The following is a 17719-nucleotide window of genomic DNA, read 5'->3' as shown; positions in this document are numbered from 1 at the left end:
TATAAGACTCATAACTCTTCCTAGAACTATGGCTATGACCAAAACAAGTTGACGTTTGTGCAGTATAAGGGAATAAAAATCTGAGTTGACTCAAAGGAAATATGACTCGATTTTAGACATATTTATTAGCCAAATTAATTAATTTATTAATTAAGCAATGTCCTTTAGTCTTTGGTTAGTTTATTTAGACTTAAACACAAGTCAAACAAACGGTTAGCACATATAGGGTATGCACAAGCAAAGAATGCACAAATAGTTCAAATAGTCACAATATGATGCAATGAGTTTGCAACCTAACCATGGCTCTAGTTCTCTAAAGTTCAAGGATATAGGTTAGTCAAAGAGGGTCCATGGTTATGAGTCCGGATGCATCGCGCGGAAGCCTTACCTTTAGAAGGGTTGGCGCGTATGGATGGGACCCCGCAAGTTAAAAAACTTGCTTCCACGGTTTGGTGGATTCACAAACTCGGATGTACCCGTCGTTGCCAGGAGCGTTCGATTGGGTAGATGGAGCGTGAACCCCCAGTGGGTTATGTCCATATGTAGAACACATATGGGTTTCAGAAAAGTGAAAAAAACTCAATTAGGAAGTAGAATCGATCGAACAGTGCTAGAAATGGTCAAAACAAGAAGGTAGAGTTCTGGCTCGGTATTGGAAGAACTTGGCGCCAGGCTACAGGGACTGTCGCCGCAAAAGTACCCCTGTCGCCAAGCGACAGAAGCACTTTACAGGCGACAAGCCCTGTTTTCTAGACGCTAGTTCCTACATGCCTCAGCAGGTATCTACGTTCTTAGAGTTTTCCAGATTTCGCAGTATTATTTCAATTCTAGTTGTGAAAGATATTTCTCAAGTTTCCTACGTGTAAAAATCCTATGTTTTTTACTCATTTTGGATGGTCTATCCAATGAGGACCTTTTTTATGCATATGACAATAATGCTAATCAAAATTACGCACATGAAATACTTAGAACTTTTCGAGTCTCATCCACTCATTCTAAATCATTGCCGAAATAAATTTCAGGAATTAAAATAGAAATCCTCCCCAGTGGAGTCGCCAAAAACTGTAGGGAATATTTCAAGCCATTAACCCCAAGCTTGAACCCCACTGTGATCATACACTTAAGCATGGCGGCGTCCAAAGGGAAAGAAGCTAGAGCAAAAGAGCCCCCAACAAGTTTTAGGAACCTGTAAACCGTTCACAAGGTGAAGATTACACCCCTTAACGATCCAGGAGATCGTCAACTCCAAAAGGTCTTGAACCAAATAGGGTTTGGGGATGAAGGTACAAATACAACCTAAAAGAGATTGAACCTGCCCTAAATAGGCCTCTACTTTATTCTTCTCGTATTCATGTGCGCTTTCTGACTAACATGCAATCAATAGGTTAACCCTAAACCTGTTTATCTATGTTGGTTGAATTTAATGCACAAATAAAACTATTATTGGCGATCACTTGAATTATAATCATATTAGCCCTAAACAAGATTATTAATTATCTTATTAAGCGTGATTACAAGTACAAATTCCCTTTAAACCTGCAAGAGAGGGCGTGATCAAGCAATAACAATAATATATATCAAGCAACATAATAACAATCATCACAATTATAATCATAATAACGCTAAATATCATACTAAGAAAAGCATCCTAACATGATACTAGGAACCAAAATAACAATCTAAGCATGATTTCTATATCATAAAATCAATTAAACAATTAAAGTACTTACTTGGATGCCTCGTATCTCTTTCTAATAACAAAATACACGCGTTAGTAACTTCAAGGAAAATATAAAATCAAACAATCAAATTAAATAATTGAAATAGAGATTTGGGACCAAACCCTCAGAAACTATAACCTTTCACGTTTATGGAGAAGGCAACTTCGAACTTGGCTAAGTGTTTCTAGACCTCGTGAATGCGGAATTTTATAAAAGGGAAGGTTTAGAAAAAGAGAGAGAGAAAGCTTCTAGCTTTAGAGAGAGATGATGATTGTTGATCGATGATTGTGAATTCGTAAAAACGAAGGTTTAGGACCCTATTTATAAGAAAATAGTCCGGAAATAGGTAGAATTTGATAAGGAATAAAACTCCACGCTGTCGCTGCAAAACCGACCTTGTCGCCAGGCGACAGGCCTGTCGTATGGCGACAGCCTGGATTTTTATGCGCTTTCAACACGGAGTCCACATATGAACCAAAATCGATTTGTAAAGTCCGTATGAAAACTGAAACCGTATTTTTCATAAAATAATATTTTATTCCAAATAAAACTTTATCAAAATCTAATTATTAATTCTAATCTTATTAGGATTAAAGAGAACCTTCTAGAGCATTCAAATAACTTTAGAAATAATAATTAACATTGGGCCCTCCCTTAGATCATTGGGCCGTATGTAAAGATCAAACTGGGCCCAGTTTAGTATTTTGGCCATAACTTCCTCATTATTCATCGGAATTGGGCTTATAATATATCGTTGGAAAGATCTTTTCAAGCCCCATCCAAATACACTATTATTGGACCCTTGTCGTGAACCAAACTAAACTGAATTGGCTATTTTTATAAAATAGAGTTGTTTTCGAAAAGTGAAAGAAAGAATTTAATAGAAACCAACCGCAACACTTGACTTTTCACACTTTCACCTTATTCGATAATCATTCGACGCAAAAGGTATTCATCACTGGGTTTGGTTTTGGGGAGACACATTTGGGTGTCTACAAGAACCTAGACCAAACTAAAAAGAAAAAAAAAAGAAGACTATCCTAACACGTTGCAAATAGTCACATAATCACATAAGCATGCCATAAGTCAAGATTCACGCAATGCCGTTCTAAGGTCAAAAAAAGGCTTGGGTGTCAAAAGGTACCATATCTTAAGAAACGACTCACAAATCAATCACTCAATGTGTTGACTCATGGCATCGCCCTCCCAACATTTTGTTGGCGATATGGGTGGGATGATTGTTATTGATTTCGAGATAGAAGCCTAGTGTTGGCGACCCCTAGTCAATGAGCCAATTCCCAATGGTTTAAGTGTGCTATGCTTATGCATGATGCAATGTTGCTTATTTGGTTTTTACTCTTGTGCAAAAGGAAGATATTATGCGTTCAAGTCTCGCTCTCTAACTAGAGATTATCCAAGTTAAGTCTCGTTACAATCCATAGGCAACCTAGTGTTGGAAACCTTGGACCATAACTACGAATTAATCATGTAACCTCTAAGTCCCCAGTGGAGTCGCCACTGTAAGGAGGGGGTTCCCATCGTAAGGGTTCCTCTCCTTAAATTCCCATGGCCCTTTAAAAGCTGTGGACTTTACACTTGTTAGGGTGTAGTAGGATTTAAATTCCTGACTGTTTGGGGGACCTTGAATTAGAATTGATTCTATCATTACGCTTTTTTGTAAGAAACAAGTAGGGAGTCGCCAATGAGTTTTAGGAAAAACTCATAAACCTCATTCATGCCTTTCTTCCATGTGGAGTTCATGGAATAATTAGCACGAATCATAAGTTTACCCATGCCCAAATTGGTCTATAAACCAGAATTGAGTTCGAGAGCGAGAATACTAAAATAACGTTCCCTTTAGAGGGGAATCGTTATCCTAGCCCTAGTGCGGCCTCTACTAACCCTTCTTTTTTTACAATTTTATCACCAAACAATATATGCAACGCAATACCTAAAACTATGTTAGTTGATTTTATTTACACATACCAATTCACGTAGGAATTACATCGTAATGTAGTTATTCTTTATTTAATCAAATTCGTGAAAAGGACAAGAAAATAAACAATATTCACCTTGGCTTAAGTGATCAACCAACAATTATTTAATTCAATTCTAATCTTTATTTAACGCAAGATACTATGTGGAATTGATTAATTAATTATTTTAAAGATGATCAAACAACACTAATTAATTAATTAAGGTTCTTTTAAACAAGAAAATAAATGTGATTTAACTAAGTGCTCGGGAATTTACCACTTCTCTTTGCTAGATCTCCGTTTAGAATACTTATGGACTCCTTCTTGTTGGGGAACCTCCACCGTAGTAACAAAATATCAAAAGGGGTGAGTGTTTAGGACAAGAGGGGCTAGGTTGCACAAGTTCACAAGTATTTCGCCAGAGTTTTTTAGGTTATTTTCTGTCTGTTTAAGCCTCGGTTTAAGCTCTTATTTATAGGGAATGATTAGGTTTAGGGTTACGAGCATTCTACCGCAGCAGGTGTCGCGCGCAACAGGACTAGTTGCGCGCGACACCCCAACGCAAGTGATTAGGTTGTGCTGCTATGGACAGCGCAACTAATTGTCTTGCGCGCGGCTTTATGGTAAGATTCGATTTTATATTTTCCGTATAATTCTGAATCTTCCGCAGCGCAACTCTGGAGGTTGCGCTGGGTGTCGCGCGCAACTGAATTAGCTGCGCGCGGCAGCCCAGCGCGACTGTTTGAGATGTGCGCCGCTTTTTCTGCAGCAGCACTAAAATTTAACCTAGGCGCTCCTAAATCCGTCATTATTGGGTTTTAAGCACGGGCTTAAGCCTAATTATGATCGGGTTTAGTTAATTGGACCTTTGTTTTGGCTTTTATCTTTAATTTGGGCTAGTTTTTTGTGTTTTGTGGCTTAACCAGTTCTCCATAAGTATTCTTGACTTTGATCCAATACGAAGATGGTTTTATTTATCGTCATTGCACTTCCTGTTGGGACAGGAGGCCAAAAGTAGATGTCTACACTGTGCGCTGGCGGGGAAGCTGTACCGAGAAGCGGTTGTGAAGGGGGAGGGAATGGTTGGTGGTTGGCTGGGGGAGATGGTGGTGTAGGTGGATAGTTGGTGGTTGTTAATTTTTAAAAGTGTTTTATTTTTTTTAAATAAATCTAACCATAGTTAATTTTAATCAACTATTAATGAAATAAGGCTATATATGGGTTAAAATTCTTGAATAAGGTCATTTTGTAAAATTTAATTTTGAAAGGGTCACCATTTCCACATAGCACAAGTTGGGGGTCACCATTGAGAATTTCCCAATAAAAAAAATAAAAATAAATAAATAAAAAACCTAACTTGAGTCTAAATAAAAAATTATACGAAGTATGTTTTTTGATATTTATTTACTAAAAAACCTTGATCACACGAACTTTCATCTATAGAAATTGATTATAAAGCAAAAGTGGTTGCTAATTAAGTAATTAAGCAAGTGACAACCCGACAATCCGTAGCTAAAATTATGAAATTGAGTATTATAATTCTAGCTTATACGATTAGTAATACAACATTGTAATATATATAGTAATTGCTACTTGCTAGTAATTATGCATTTCATATCTCTCTTCAAATCGGGAAAATACAAGTTGATATCAGATATCAACAAAACTTGTTAATATCAAGGCTAATTTTGTAAATTTAGCTACCACACCAAGGGTAATTTTGTAAATATTTAGCAACCACACCCCTTTTCTCTCCCCTCTATCACCACCGTGCAACAACCTCTACGACCACCTGCAGCACCACCTTTAGATTCACTAGCCGACCACCGCACGACCTTACCTTCACCAATCGACCCCAGCCGACCACCTCACGGCCTTTACCTTCACCGATCGACCCCAGCTGACCATCGCACACACTCTAGCACCACCAGTCGACCGAGCACCAACATTCGACCGCAGCAATACCACCAGTACGAGCAAATCCCTTTCCCTATAGGATTTGTATGGCCCCAATTTTCATAAATTGCTACTAGGGTGTCTTTTTTTGGCCGGCCGGCTGGCCGCTTTAGATCCACGGATATCATCGACCTTGGGCATGGGAATGGAGGAGAGAGAAGGAAGTACTAGCCATGGGAATGGAGGAGAGAGAAAGAAAAATTGGTCATGTGAGGGGAGGAGAGAGAAAAAATTGTGATATTAACATATTTTTGTTGAACCTGGTTTTCCTCCTTCAAATTAATAATGAAATCACGTTTGGTTGCAAATAGACGACTATTTTTATAAAAATTAATAATTGGTAGTAGGTATTGTATAATTGAGAGTTGTACGTGAGTTATAAAAGGGAGATCATTTAAGCTTAATTGCATCACATCTACCATTAATAATCTACAAACTACATATTTATTCTATTTTTCAACGATATATAAGTTATGGGTGAACCTTGTGTGTCTCTTGCTGCTTACCCTTGTGATAGTATACGCTGCTTCAGCTACTAGTGAACTTTCTGATGGCTTTCGCGGTCAGGAGAAGCAGCGGGTGCTCCTGCTTTCAAACATCATGCTTCACGAAATCGCAACCATGTAAATTGGTTGCATTCCAAGTGGCCAATATTGCAACAATAATCAAGATTGTTGTCCTGGCTACACTTTCAACGGCACATTTTCTGGCACATGCCGTTAGAGCCGTTTATTGTCTATGTGTGATGACCGTTTATTGTACTCCGTCTCTTGTTTACATGCTTGTTTAATTAAGCAGTTGGTTGATCATATGTTTTTAAACTAAATAAACTACTCCTAGAATAAACAATCTCCCTCCGTCTAATTAGTGTAATCATATTTAAATAGACGATTGTATGGTACTTATTATTGTACGCCTATTATTATGGTGCAGTGTGTTATTTATCCCTATTTGTAAACGTGTATTCTTTTTAAGTAATGTATGTGCCTGATATAATTTACTAAATGATAAAATAATTAAAACTAGCATTGCACCCATGTGATGCACTCATGCACGGCTTTTAAATCAATATACTAGTGGCTTTTTTTTTTTTTTTTTTTTTTTTTTTTTTTTTTAATCTTATCTTATCTATCTATCTGTAGTGTTATAATGGATCGATGCAACGAAACAATTTGAAAACTCAGCGCTTTTATAAAATAAAACATTGCGCTTTTGAAGCGCCGTAAATTATAGGTGCTGCTAAAATAATTACAGCGCTTACTTAAAGTGCTATTATTCTTTTCTCTTTTAATGGTGTTTAATATGTAAGTGTTGTTAAACTTCTATTTAAGGTTTAAAAACATAATATTTAAATTTTGGAGATTTTTTTTTTTTTTTTTTTTTTTTTTTTTTGCAGAGCTTTGATCCGAAAAATAAATGCCTAATACAAACATTATATAGCCAAAATTAGCAATTGAATATTACATACAACAAAAACAACTTTATTCCTCTCATATGAAAATAAAATCTCAAATGCTCATATGTGCAAGAATCCATTTTCTATTATAATTTAACACTACATAAAAATTAAAAAAATAAAAACTATACAATCTCATAAATCTATACTTCGTATTTAAAACTCAAACCAAAAAACGCACATCTCATAGTTCTATGACGCTTCCCTATCTTCACTTTTTCACCAAAAAAAAGCAGCGTGTCTAAACTTTTCTATCTTCTTAAATCCTTCATCATGCTTTCTAAACTTTTCATATTAAGCCCACAAAAATCCAAACCAACAAAATAGAAATGCATCTTGAGCTTCTTTATCTCCCGCGCAATTCATCTTCATCTCCCCCTTTCTAATTCAACCTTTAACAAACTTAATTGTCCATTTTAACCTTCATCTCCCCCTTTTTAATTCAGCCTTTAGTCAAACTTAATTGTCCATTTTAGCTTTCGATTTTAGTCCCTCAATCTTCTTCACCATTCATTAAATTAGTAGCCTCATTTTGAATTCATTACTCCAAATAATAATTCTTTAATCATTTAGAATTGTATAAGAGGAAAAATTATTCATGCTCACAAATTAACTATCAAACAATACTCAACCATGTGTTCATAATACAAAACTTTAGAAATTATTCCTATAATAAGCCCGTATGTCGGAGGGGCCAAAAGCCTAGTTACGTTTAACATTCAATCAACATCCTAAAAATTGACAATATAGTAAAAAAGAAGAAGGAAGGAAGGAAAAAAAAAAACCACTATGTATCCACTATAATATTTACATGAGAAGAACACGATGCGCCGGGTGAGTTCTCACTTCATCAATTGGGTCTTGATCAGAACTTGAATCATTCTAGTCATGAAAGTACCTACAAAATGAATGAAAAAAAAAAAAATTATTAGCCTAGTTTAGAAGTAGTGATGCATAATATATAGGCATAAATAAACAAAGACAATTGAATCTACAAGTACATTATTAGTCACAGAAATACTTGCGTGGACCTGGTTCACAATAATATTATTGTGGACCCGAGGTTTATACACACGCAACTGACATTATATTGAACATAGTGACCTTTATTTTTAACATAGTAACCTTATTTTTAACATAGTAACCTTTATTAAAAGTTGTATAACATTTAATACTATTGTGAACTTGAAGTACGACGTTATGACCCTAATTTTAATATAGTGACCTTTATTATTAATATTGACCTTATAAAATATTTCATTAAAAATATTAACCTCTTATAGCCTATATATTACCAAAATGACTTTTATTTTCAACATAGTAACCTTCATTTTATTATAGTGACTTTTTTTTTTATTAATAAAACAACCATAGTTTCACTAATGTTAGTGGTCCACAATAAATTAGTGTGAACCAGGTTCATTTAAGAATTTGTATATTAGTCAATGTATTAGTGCTCTTTTAGAAGATCATTAATCTAGCAATCATCTGAAAGTCTTCAAAAAAGCTACTCACATTATGTCATTATATATAAGATCTACCACTTCTAAAAGGAAATTATACTTATGGGGATGAGATCACATTAGAAATACAACTCTACAATATAAATTGGTCTTTTATTGTTGAGTAGTTAGATTCTAATTATACAAGTATAAATTAAACTCAAAGTCTCAAAGATACAATTAACAAATCAGAAGTATAAGACCCCATAAAGTATTATCAAGCTAAGTATAAGTCTTAGCTAAAGAAATAGATGACAAAAATTTCAGATAGAACAATAAATTATAGCTCAAACACAACTGTTATATGTCATACAAATTATTATGTACTAGTTTTAATCAAATGAGATAATTTAGCTCCATCGAAACATAATCAAGTAGGCAAAACATTCCCTGAAAGTTAAAATTAGTATATTGACCATAGTACTTTACCATATTTTTCTAAATAACAGTACTATTTAGGAATGTACAAGATGTAATCAAATATTTTATAACGAAGCCATAGAATCTAACAACTCCAATTAAAGAATAAATCACAAAAAAGGGAAGGATTTCCCTAAAAATTGCTTAAAGGTAAATTTATTCCCTATATACATCGGTTTAAAATTTAATTTCCACGATGTTGTCCACATAGGATTGAATAGAGCTTTGTAAAATTATTTTTTTTGTTTCAACACAGAATCGCTAACGGTGATAGCGGTTCTATACATTAAAACCCCTAAAACCATTAACGGTTGTAATAGAAAAAGGAAGTGGAAAAGAAATTATAGGGTGATAGTTATTTAATTATTAGAACCGCTAACGGTGTTAGCGGTTTTAATGCATACAACCGCTATTACCGTTAGCGGTTTTATGTTGAACTAGGAAAAAAAAATTACGAAGCTCTAACCAATCCTACGTGAACAACATTGTGGGAATAAGTTTTTAAACCGATGCGTATAGGGAATAAATTTATGTTTGAGCAATTTTTAGGAAAATCGTTCCAAAAAAAAGGAGGAATTTCAAAGTTGTTCAGAAAAAAGGCAATCTGTACTACACAATAATTGTGAGATTTAATATCCTACAAATTGAAGCAGCTAGCTTGATTAACTGACCTTGTTCCATCCAAAACAAGAAAGTTAATCAACATTCTTTTTCAGGGAAAGAAAGTAAACCAACATTAAGGGTCGTAAAAATTAGTATTTGAAATAAAAATTTACCTATCTCTCTCTAATACACACAAGAAGCAATTAAATTGCTAGTTAAATACTCTGTAGCAAACTCAAAAATTTACAAATAATATCCTTGAATGAAATTAGGGTCTGTTCACATTTACTCAAATGAGCTGAACTGAATTGATTGGAGCTGAGCTAAACTGAACTAAATAGTGTTGAAATGAATATGTTATGAGAAAAGGAAATTAGGAGCTGAACTGAACTGATTGGAGCTGAAGAGAACTAAACTGAATTGATTGGAGCAGAATTGAACTGAACTGAAATTAAGTTGAAGTGAACAGGCCCTTACACTAACAATAATTACAAAGGTATACTCAACCCAATTAATAAGACCCCAACAAATATAGAGCTCCAAACACTCATTAGAAGAACCTCTTGCAGATTTCAGAGAAGGGTTTGTTGAAAAACTATTAGATTATTAGCTAGGATAATTCCATTAAGAAAAATCATAATTTAAGTCATCATTATAATATCATGTCATATTATAAATTCAAAACAGCAAATATAAATCAAAATCAATTCAGATTATAAACCTGTATCAAATTTTAATAATCTAGTTCATAATCAATCGTTTTTTTTTTTCTGTCAAATGTCTTGTATCTATTTCTAAAATTAACATAACTAGAAACCTAATTATTGAAACACCCAATATCATTTATCTCGTACTAGTTGATAAACAAGCATTTAAAAGATAATTTGTAATTTACAAATGCAAATTCATAAATCCCAAATGATAAAGCGCAAAATTAAAATGCAATGACATACATTTCAAAAAAAAAAAAAAAGAAAAAAAAAAAAAAAAAAAAAAAACACACAAAATAACAATGGTTGTGATCAGTAGAAGTTTTCGAGCAAACAAAGGATCCAACTATGCAACAATTCAAGATGGTATTACCTTGAACGAAGGATCCAAATTGCTTTTAGAAAATTCCTAGATTTGGACATTAGGAGAATCAATTTGGGATCGATGAAAGTGGGAACTCATATATGAGGCAAAATTATAAATTTTAGTAAAATTTGTTGAAAAGGATTAGTTAAGAGGCTCTTTTGTTTAGAAGGATCAATTAAGCAAAAGGTTGTTTAAAAGGACCACAAAACACGATTTGGGTTGGTGAGGGGGACCAAGTCCTATTTTTAGGCAAGTCAACGTTAGACTCCGGCGTTGACCGTCACGTGCTAGGCACGTGACTCATTCAGTTGAGTCAATTTTTTTTTCTCTTTTTTTCCCCTCTTTTTCACGATTTCCCCCTCCCCCCCAAAATTCTCAACTTCCCCCAATTTTTCTATTTCTTCTTCTTTATCTCTCCTCAAAGCACTATTCACAGCATTTACTAAAGTCTCATTGTTGGTGAGATCAGAGCAGTGACAATTTAATAGACTATTGAAGGTAAATTATGTGTACTACTCTCTCTCCCTGTCACTTTGTTTCCTGTTTTGGAGTGTTTCCTCACCATTTTTATTCAATTTTTTTTTTCGACTTTATCAATGGCGAAAGGAAAGGGAAAGGGCAAAAAACGTACAATTTTCAACGACTTGATATTCAGCTACACTTAGTTCTCTTCATTTTGTCCGGATTCATTTTGCTGCAAATCCAATTTCGAACAAAACACAAAAATGAACAACATCAACCAAAATTGCAAATTTTCGACAAATTCGAAAAATATTCACAATGCTCACCTTCTGCGATTTGTCCTCAATTGCATCTTGGATGAATTTGTTGGGAGAAAGAGGGCGCAATTGCATATTCCGGTCAATCTAGAGTTTATGCTTTGAGGAGAGAGAAAGAAGAAATGAAAAAATTGGGGGTAATTGGGAATTTTGGGGGAAAATTGTGACAAAAAGTAAGAAAAAAATATATTAGACTCAACTTAATGAGTCACATGCCTGTCACGTGACGGTCAATTCCGGACTCCGACGTTGACATGCCTGAAAATAACAAGTGGACCCCCTCAACAACCCAAAGTGTGTTTTGTGGTCCTTTTAAACAACTTTTGTCCTAATTGGTCCTTCTAAACAAAAGAGACCACTTGTTTGCTAGATATTTTTTTTTTATTAAAAATTGTAATTAACAGCATATTACTAATAGCTTCTAAGAAAAGCGTTGTATTATAATAAGATAGGAATTGTAATTTTTATAAACTAAGAAACTTAAGTAGTTAAAAAAAAAAGCATTTTTAATAGTATTATCAATAGCGTTTATTTATAAGCGCTATTAATTTGGTGTTATTAATTAAACATTTTGGTGTAGTGCCTCAAACACAATGTAAAATAATAGCAAAAGCACAATAATAAAAGAGACAAGTGTTTATGAGGAAATTTAGATTTCCTCCTCTCAACAAAATATTGTTTTAATAAGTTCCTACAAAAAAGACAATAACCCTCTTGATGATTTTCCTCCTCAATAAATCATCAATTCAACCATCATAATTTTCTAGTAAGCCAAAACTTTTTTATATAGGCTAACCTAGAAACCCACATCAATTAGGATATTTATTTGCTCCCCAAGCCTAAATAATCCTAGATTGATTATATTCCTAAATTCTATCTAGTTTCCTAATTTCAATCCTCATCAAACCAGGAAAACATAAAAGATAGAAATAAATAAAATATACATTAAATCTTTTTCCCAAAATAAATTTGGTATTTGGTAAGTTTAATTTATTTCCTTGCAAATAGTAATGACATTAACCATACAAGGAGTATAATTTTGTTGAATATAGTACATTTTTCTCTTATTTTAATTCTGTCACCCTCTTAATTTAACTTTTTATTTTTCCGTTTGGATAGGACAAATATGAGACAATTACACTACAAATTATATTTGCCTCATTGATATATCTAAATTAATCATACAATAATATATATAATGACATTAGAATATTGTAAATGAAAATAATAAATAAACTTTTTAATCATTTTCAATGAATACATGTTATACTTTCTAATAATCAAAACATGACAAAACACTTGCATCAAGCCACCTCTACATACCCTACTCATTCCAAAAATAAAAAAAAAAAATCGTATTAATTACTTTCCAATATGGTTGCATGTTCCCGGCATACATGAGGAGATGTGTCTTAGGCCATCCCGTTCCATCGAACTTACCCATGTCGGGCATTTGAAACTTTGGGGGTAGTCCAGCATTGGGGAACACAACCAAGGAGGATGCGCCCACAATGTCCTCATCTTTCTTAAAAGCCTTCTAGTTCTTTTTCATCTGGTCAATCCTCTCGATTACCTTTGCTTCTATTTCTCTTTTTGTACCGGCGTGACTCAGACGATGGATGGCTAGAATTCTCCATCCGATAAGCAGGAAGAGGCTCAGAGCCCTCCCTAAAGAGGGATTATAAGAAGAACAAGGCGAAGCTCAATTCCCTCGATAAGAGTTATAGAAGAGCGAATAAGCCTATACGCAATAGGTGAGAGGCTTAACCGCGAGAAGCGCCCAAATGCCCCCCGCTCGTTTAGTTCTTGGAAACGAGTGTTGTCATCCAGTAAAGGATGGTAAACATCAAGGACAACAGGCTCTGGGGTTTGGTGCTTGGTTTACGCTTTCCTTAGAGTTTGGTACGCTAAGTGCTATTGCTTTCCCCAAAGCAGATAAATACAATTCGAAATGATGAGCGCAAACATAAACCCCTCTATTCTACCTTCCAAAATGAAATTCGCTCAATAAAAGGGCCCCCACATCCCCGCTCGCCCCTACCCACCCCTTGGGGTGGTTTCTCTCACTACTAGAAATAGGCCAATTTCCGACAGACTGGTTCCGACGGACACGTAAGTAATTCTGTCGGAAAAATCGAAAATTCCGATGGATTTGTATTCCGTTGGAAATTTCCGACAGATTTTAATAAACCGAAGAAAATCTTTTCCGACGAAATATAAATCCGTCGGAATATATGGGTTTTCCGATGGAATATTCCGTCGGAATTTCTGACAGAATTTTTCGACGGAAAATAATTGATATAAAAAAAACCCTTACTTCTTTAAAACCTTAACCGCGGACTCTTATCTTCCTCCTCTACTCTTTCTCTCTCCTCTGCCCCCCACCTTCTCTTATCCTCCGCCTTTTCTTTTTTTCTCTCCTCCGTCCTCTCCTTCTCTTCTCTTCCTCTTTCCTCCTCATTCTCTTCCTATCCCGCCCCTTAAATTTCTCATTCTCTTCGCCTCCTCTCTCCTCCACTCCCTCCTTCTTTCTTATCTTTCCTCATTTCTCTTCTCTTTCTCGGTGTTTTTCGGTGGGTAGTGTAAAGGCAAATAGTGTGACTTGTTGTTTTCTCAATGTTATTGACATTAATGGTTTTTTTGGTCAAATTCGACCATGAAAAGTGTAGATTTAAACTTTTCATGGTCGAATTTGGCCTATTTAAACCAAATTCAAGAATTCAAAGCCAATTTTGGTTATTAAGGTATGTTTTTCGAGTTTTAATATTTTTTTTGTTTTTGTTGTATTTTCGGATGTTGGCTTGTTGCTATGGTGGGTGTGGATGTGGTGGCCATGCCGTGGTGTAGGGATCTAGTGGATGTGGTGATTTTTTTTTTTTTAATATTTTCAGTTATTTTGTTATTTTTCGTGGTGGGTGGGTCGGGTTTAGGAGGACCGTGGTAAGTGGGTTGGATGTAGGTGGACCGTGGTGGGTAGGTCAGGTTTAGGTTGATTGTGGTGGGTGGGTCAGGTTTAGGTGGGCCGTGGTTCAGGTTTAGATCTGGGTTTGGGTGGATCTGGGTTTGGTGGGGTGGTGGTGGTGGTGGGTGGCGCTGATTTGTGTACTTGTGTGTGTGTGTGTGGTGGGTGTCGTTCGTGCTGGTGGTGGTGGTGGTCTGATGTAGGGGATAGTGGCGGTGGTTAGGGTTAGTTGAGTTGGGATACGTCGCACCGGTGGTGGTGCGGCGTGTTTTTTTTTATTTTTTCAAAAGAAATTTTCGACGGAAATTCGGCAACGACGGAATTTCCGACGTCGAAAAAGTGTTTCCGACGGAATTTCCGTCTGAAAAGGTCGTTTTCCTACCAACCCGTTTCCGACAACCAGTTCCGACGGAAATTCCGTCGGAAACGGGTTTTCCGACGGAATTTAGGGTGGTTTTGACGGAATTTTTCCGTCGAAAATGGCCTGTTTTCTAGTAGTGCCTCTCGCCTTTGGCTTGAGCTACTTTTGCTTTCTTGGACAAATGGCTTGCGGTCCAAGTCCACCTCCCCAAAAGCAAGTCGTACACAATTCAACCTACCAACTATGACTCGCTCTACGCGGGGGGATCCTTACCCCTAGAAAACGAGTACTTATTAATAATGCCTAGACACATTATCTAGGTTAAGAAAAAAGAGTCACTGCCATGGCGTTCACCATCGGTTGTTAATAATAAAAAGTGAAGATTCAGCGTTTCCATAGTATACTCGGCTTTGTTATTTAATATACCGTAGGCGACCAAATTGCGCTTTTCTTTTGCTCAGCCCAGAATTTATGCAGATCCAACTGAGCCATGCGATCGATGATACCTCTCTTTAACATTATTATCCCATCAAATTCAGCGTCGTTGACTTCCCTTTTAGGAGAAAAAAAAGCAAGCCAATGCGAGATTTTTTGGTGTTAAATTTCCCAAAAAGGATCCTCGTATGAAGCGGGAAAGGAAAGATTAATTAAGCGATCATCCAAATCTTTACAGAAAAAAAAAAGCATTACAAAAAATGCAAAGCCATGAACAAAGAGGATTGACTGAGAAGTAGAGCTAAGAGATCTATTGAATGAAGGGTAGGAATAAATGGACTGATTGATGCCCCAGCTAAAAAAAAAAGGCAAAGGGGGAAGATCAATCTTGAATAAAAGAATAGCTATCGTCGTGTACAGATAGACCACTTACCAGAAGAAAAAAAGAAAGGAATTCCTTGCTCTACTAGTAAAGTAGAAATGAAAGTAGACGGTCCTAGGGACCTTAAAAGAAAGCAAATTAGAAAGCATTCAAATTGACAACATGTGTAACACCCTAGAAATTCCTTTCTTTGGAAATACCTGTTTTGCCCTATTTAAAACTTTGAATAGGAAAATCTAAGATGATATTACTGCCACCGTGAAAACGGTTAAGGCAACTATCAAAGACACACAGCGGAAGACTCTCCTTTAAAACATTTAAAAGGACTCAACTTAAAAAGTCAACCAATCAAAAGCAAAGTCAAAACAAAGTAAAATAAAGTCAAACCTACAACTTGGAACCGCTATAGGCCCTTAACAAAACCAATTCAATTTAAAAACCTTTACGTTAGTCTCGTAGTAATAATATTATAATATAATAAAATGCAATTACACATCATAATCTTATGGAAACTAGCATGATTTCTTCACTCATGCCCATCATGAATATGCTTCATCACCTGAAAAGATTTTCTCTACTTGTTTCCACTACTCTCCATTAAAAATAGGTCATCATAGGGCCAAGGTAAAGACAAGGCCAACAAACACACAAACACACAATCAACAAAGCTGAGTACATAAGCGTATTTAAACATACTAACATGCTTTTACCTATCAACACACAACTTACCTTGTTGCACCTGTCTTCAAGCACACAACATACAACAAAACTTCTCAACTAAGTAACTAAATAATTTATTTAGTTTTGATTATGCATCGAACGGGTTTCCCCCTAACTTGCCCCAATAAAGGGGTACTAACACGGGAGCTAACCGTGCCATTATAAAAGAACCACTCGTAAGTGGCTGAATTCCTGCGCATAATAAAAAGGAAAATATAGTGTCCTGTACTCCCAGTAGAAGTTATGGTCAAATAAAAAGTCGCATAACACCCCCCATATGTTCATACCTAAGGTATATACGTTCCAAGAGTTTTGGTGCGTAATCTCTCTCACTTTACGTTCTTTACATATTATTAAACTTGGTGATGACTCTCAAATCATAATAACATCAAATATTATAATTATTCAAACAATTAACACTCCAATGTAATTCTTGAATAATTAGTGACCACATAATATTTAATGTTGAACCCTTTTTAAATCTACCTCGGTGCCAAAGACACCTTAAACCCATAATGCGCCACAAATCCTATCCCTCGGTATTAAAAACGCCTTAAGTGCACTAAGGCACCAACATACAATTTATTCCTCGTGTACATAGACACTTATATAGCTCCTTCCTCATGCTTATAACATCAACAAAAATTATATGAACCATAACAAAATTCCCTTTTAACATTCCAATCCAAATTAAACATTTAGTTTAATTAAACATGCTTTCCATTATGCCATAAATAAAAGTGAGGTTCATATTCAACATGCAAAACTATTATTTTCCAATCATTAATCCATCACAAATAAATCATGCTTCATAATTCAATCACCAATATCAACCAAATCACAATTTCCATTCATAATCTAGCATGATACTACTTGTAACAATTAATCACATCTAGCATGCTACTACATCATCAAAAATATGCTAAGTACGCGAACGTACCTTGAATACGATTTTAATATCGCCACGACTAATAGAAATCACTCACTTCGAAGTCTCCTACAATTTAAAATAATAATAGAGCATTAAAATCCACTCTACACAAATTTCCAGCAATATATACTCTTATTAAACCACTCATAATTTAATTAAAACAAGCTGAAATTTTATTTAAAACCTCATACTTTAATCCCAATTAATGGGTAATTAAAATTCCTTAAAGAAACTTGATTTTTAATATACTACCAAAAATTCCAGCAATATATTTATATAAAAACTTGCTGTAATTAGGCTTTAAAGCACTTAAATCAAAGTTTAAACCACCCTAAATCCTAATCCTTCAATAATTAATAATTTATGAATCTAGGGTTTCAAAATTGGGGCTTTTTAATTAGAATTAAAATCTGAAAATTAAATTACATACTACTTATA

This window comes from Chenopodium album, chromosome 14 (assembly GCF_948465745.1).
Source record: "Chenopodium album chromosome 14, dcCheAlbu1.1, whole genome shotgun sequence".
Taxonomy (NCBI): domain Eukaryota; kingdom Viridiplantae; phylum Streptophyta; class Magnoliopsida; order Caryophyllales; family Amaranthaceae; genus Chenopodium; species Chenopodium album.
Note: the sequence above shows the minus strand (reverse complement) of the source record.